Source organism: Pseudophryne corroboree, chromosome 1 (assembly GCF_028390025.1).
Source record: "Pseudophryne corroboree isolate aPseCor3 chromosome 1, aPseCor3.hap2, whole genome shotgun sequence".
NCBI lineage: Eukaryota > Metazoa > Chordata > Amphibia > Anura > Myobatrachidae > Pseudophryne > Pseudophryne corroboree.
Window position 1 is genome coordinate 841094518 of NC_086444.1, and position 5120 is coordinate 841099637.

At 42.9% G+C, this 5120-nt stretch overlaps 1 pseudogene; it reads left to right on the forward strand.

Moving 5' to 3' along the window:
* Positions 1-3614: 3614 nt before the first annotated feature.
* Positions 3615-3734, forward strand: LOC134936431 (5S ribosomal RNA; annotated as a pseudogene).
* Positions 3735-5120: the final 1386 nt, after the last annotated feature.

A 5120-nucleotide genomic window follows, 5' to 3' on the forward strand; every position in this document is an offset into this window, starting at 1 on the left:
ACTTCTTGGGAAGGGTTGTTGAAGAGCTTTGAAAAGCCTGGGCTCCAAGATGCCCTGCTGTTGTGCTGCTTTTAGTATGTCCTGCAATTCCATTTGGTATTGTATCGTGGGATCGCCTGGGAGCGATTGATATACCTCCCCATCAGCAAGTTGCCTGTCGATCTCAGTCATGTAATCGTCGAGATTCTGAATGACGATGGCGCCCCCCTTATCGGCAGGGCGCACAATAATGTCTCGATACCCGGACAAATTGCGTAGTGCCTGATGTTCTAACCGGCTAAGATTGTGATGCACTTGAGGTTGTGCCTGAACAAATTTCTGGACAGAATCGTCCATTAATCGCGTAAATGTTTTGATGGAACTGTTAGAGGATACCGGATCGAAGGTGGAGGTGCTGCGTTTGGACAAAAAGACTTGCTGGGGTGAGGTTTGTGGTGACAGTTCGGAATTTTGGAAGAACTCCTGCAGTCTCAATTTTCTAGAAAACTGATGTAGTTCTATGTTCCACTGTAGATCATTATGCCTATTCGTGGGGACGAAAGATAGTCCTTTGTTTAGAACTTGTTCCTCGAGATCTGTAAGTACTCGTGAGGACAAGTTGTAGACTATTTTTTCTTGGTCTTTTGAGAGCTGTTTTCGCCTTTGCCTCTCGTTTTGGCCCCCCCGACGGGTGGCTTTGTGCTTAAGTTGGGTTCCGGATGGCTTTTGTTGCTTGTAGCTAAAGGGGTCGCGGGTCCTTCTAAAGGGTCGTCTGATTCGCGAGTGGCAAATTCGCTATCACTGTTAGATGTAGCCACCTCGCGCCCTTTTAATTCTCTTCTTCTACGCCAGCCTTGCTTCGACCCTTGCCCGGTTGATCTTGCAGGGCGCCCCTCTCCGCCCATCAGCCAATGGTAGACCCGATTGGTCTCATAGTCATTCCGAACCATCTCCAATTTTTTAGTTTTAAATTTCACCAATTCCTGTTGATACAGGTCAATTTTGGTTTTGATTGAAGAGTGTATATCGGAATGAGAGGCGTTCTTGAGAATCGTGCTATTTGCAATCTCCAACCTGGAGATTTTGTCACGTGCTAGCTTTAATTCACGGTCCGATTCCTGTATTACCAAGAGCATCAGGTCAAAACTACAACGGTTGACAATCCCGATCCATTTCTGACAAAAATCAGGATTGTAGCGGCCTATGGTGGGTGCGTTCCGGACTCTAAATCCCCGTGGAATCATTTGCTGTCTGTAATATTTGGTGAGCGATATACCATGCATGAGGTAATCTGTCTCACGTTTCTTCAATTTAGTGAGTTGTTCACAAAGCTCCTCTATTGTCTGGATTGCATCTTTGTGAGGCCAGTCATCTTTAAATAGAATATCTTCAGCCTCTTCATCGGTAAAACGATGTGTGTATCCTTGTGTAGCCGGCATACCCCTGCATCCCGCAGGAAAGGCAGCGCTGGCCGCAGTTGAAATCTGGGAAGCTATATTGCTGGTTGTGTCCATCTTGTTGTATAAGCAGATATAAAGGATGGCTGCTGAAAAAATAAAACACCAGAACTGTGTGAGCCACAGGCCTGGATATTTGAGCGGTGGGTGCTCGGTTCCGGGTGGGGGCAATAGCTCCCTGGTGTACAGATTTGTTTAGAACCGTCACTCCTTTGCTGCCAAAAGTGGATGTTCGGTGCCTTCAGTGGAAATAATAGATAATGCACATGGAGACTGCGGCACTCAATTTTCTGAAGTTGAAGAGTTTTTACTGAAGCATAATTTCAAAAGTTACAAGATGCCTTTACAAGGCCGACGTTTCGGTGCTGCAAGCACCGTCTTCAAGGCAGGCATGGATGGTATTACAGGTACAAGAAACTAGCAAGACAAACAAACATAGATTTCTTACCTAAATAAGCCCACAGACATCACGCCGCTGGAGAGCCGGGACCGGACTCCGCTTCCGCCTGCCGCAGCTGCGTCTGCGTCACTTCCGGTGACGTCAGTCGACTACCTCCTACGTTACCATGGAGACGCGTCCCGTAGTCATGGTGACGCGTCTAACTCTCTGGCCGCCTCTATGGAGCCGCTGACTGATCTCCCCGGCCCTCCAAGCGGCGATCTGCTGAACAAACACAAGGGGACACATTAGTAATTGCTCTGCTGGGCATAATAGCACATAAGAGGGTATGCAATAGAATATGCAGACATGGATACACACATAATGCACCAGATGGTGCACTAGACATTAAAGATATTGTTTGTATAAAGAATGAAGGAAGAAGATAAGAAAGACAAAGTAGGAAAGCAACACACTGAAGTGGCTATTATGCCCAGCAGAGCAATTACTAATGTGTCCCCTTGTGTTTGTTCAGCAGATCGCCGCTTGGAGGGCCGGGGAGATCAGTCAGCGGCTCCATAGAGGCGGCCAGAGAGTTAGACGCGTCACCATGACTACGGGACGCGTCTCCATGGTAACGTAGGAGGTAGTCGACTGACGTCACCGGAAGTGACGCAGACGCAGCTGCGGCAGGCGGAAGCGGAGTCCGGTCCCGGCTCTCCAGCGGCGTGATGTCTGTGGGCTTATTTAGGTAAGAAATCTATGTTTGTTTGTCTTGCTAGTTTCTTGTACCTGTAATACCATCCATGCCTGCCTTGAAGACGGTGCTTGCAGCACCGAAACGTCGGCCTTGTAAAGGCATCTTGTAACTTTTGAAATTATGCTTCAGTAAAAACTCTTCAACTTCAGAAAATTGAGTGCCGCAGTCTCCATGTGCATTATCTATTATTTCCACTGAAGGCACCGAACATCCACTTTTGGCAGCAAAGGAGTGACGGTTCTAAACAAATCTATATATATATATATATATATATATATATATATATATATATATTCTATGATCAGTATATTTATTCTGGCCAGAGCATTGTTTTCATCCTCGGTTTATACGGAGGGGATTTTTTACATATACAGCTCCCCCTGCAGTCACTATTTTTAGGAGAGAAAGAATACCTTTTGTTATTATATCTGGTGTATATTTTACCAACTTGGTACATATCTTTTTGTAGACCATTATTGGTTACCTATTTGTATCCAATATAATGTGCATAAATGTTTATTCATTTGCATAAAACCGGTACCTTTGGAAGTTCATGAGGTTTTAAATCCTCCTCTCATTACAAGGTATTTTCACCTGATAACCTCATCATTATCTGATATTCACAACCTATTACCACTTTGCATACAGATTACAGTCTTTCATCAGAAAAATATTTTTTATCATCATTCTTTATTACGCTGCTCAACGGACGGTGTATGCCCATGTGTGTACTCCACACGGAGTGTATACTTCATATGTACTCCATGATCAGTACACATCATACACAGTTATAATTTTATCATCAAAATTGATTGTTCCTCTGTATCAAATCCCACATCCCACTTATCTCTGTGTGGTTCTTTACTTTCGCTATCATTCGGGACTCTCACCATTGATTCAGGGGTTTTCCTTGTCTAACAATGGCAGCAGATCCTCCTTCTTAGCTCTCCTCCCAGGGCCCCTCACCCATTCTTATTTTCCCCAGATTTTCGTGAACTCTCATCAGTGATTCTAGAGCACAAGGTTATCGGTATATTGTTTCTACTATCATACCACACTGGAAACGCCCGAACCCATACCGATCTTGGAAGCTAATCAGTGTTGGGCTGAGTCAGTACTCAAATAGGAGACTTTTGAGGAATACTCGGTGTAGTAGAAAATTTCGGGCATTCATGCTCTATGTCTAACGCTGACAGCAGATTCATCTTTTCTATCACATTCTTCTCTTTTCCCTCTCCTCCCAGATAATCAGTGATCTTCATTAAATATATTTTGAATTGCTCATCTACCACCTATTGAAGTAGTTAAGTTGTGTATAGCTTATATTATATATTTCTCTATCACAGGCAGATCTTGGAGTCTAAGTTGTGGACCTATTGTTTCATTGTAAATGTGATCTAACCCGGACAGCTCACCATTAGTATCCAATATTGATTGGCATTATTGGTTTATTACTTTTATGTGTGTTTTTCTCCTTAATATGTGTCCAACTACTTTATGTTTTATTGTGTTACATGAATAAAAATTGAATATTTTTTTAACCATCTCATTTTCAATACTACAAATTATTCAAGAGTGCACCCACAAAAGAGTCTTCTTTTCTCCTTTGTTTCTAGACACAGAATGTGTGTCATAAGTATCTTCCTTGTATTATTTCAAACATTAATGACAGGGGAGGCACTGCCTCCCCAGCCTCCCCTGACTGCACGTCCCTGGTGTAAAATGGGTGAGGTTCGGTTTCCGAGGAACCGAACTCGCTCATCACTACTTATAACCAATGCAGGGAAATTGCACTGATGAGCCCATTTGAATGTATATATCTCTGATTCCTCATTTTCCCCAAGAATATAAAAGCTGCATAATGGGGGTAAGGTGCAATCAGGGAGAATACTGGTCTATTCAGGGAGTCTCCTGCAGAATGAGGGGGTGTAGGCAACTATGGATTGAATAGTTCCTGTTTTGCTGCCATTGTTACCAGCTTTTAGTGGCATGTCACAGTTGATGATTTGGGCTAGTGTTTGTACACTTGTATGAGCAAACATTAAAGAAAGTTTGTCTTTGTAAAGGAGCTCTGCCACTGACTCAAACATTTCCCCTAGTGGTCTATGCAGCAGCAAACATTGGAAAACAACAATTAGCACAAATAAATCATTCTGAAAACATTGATTGTGAAATCCTAGTTTTAACTCAGTAGCCCCTCTTACTAAGCCTGGAAATTAGACTTGAGGCACCATATATCACATTTTCTGAGATCTCCCAAAATGTTTCTATAATGAAATATTCTTCCAATATTTTTCTTCTGTCTCCCCTGCCCTCTTGCTGGAAAGATTCCTATGAAAGGTATTAATGCAAGTAAAGTGTAATGTGCCATTTCATCTAAATGCAGCCCTGGCGTCCCCTTATTGTCATGGGTTAGTAACATCTATATATGTGTTATTAGGCAATACTTTGATGTTTACATTTTTATCTTACATACAATTTTCTGTCTTAATTTAGCATGGACCGTATATGTACGAAAAAATGCACATCTACGGTCCATTACCCT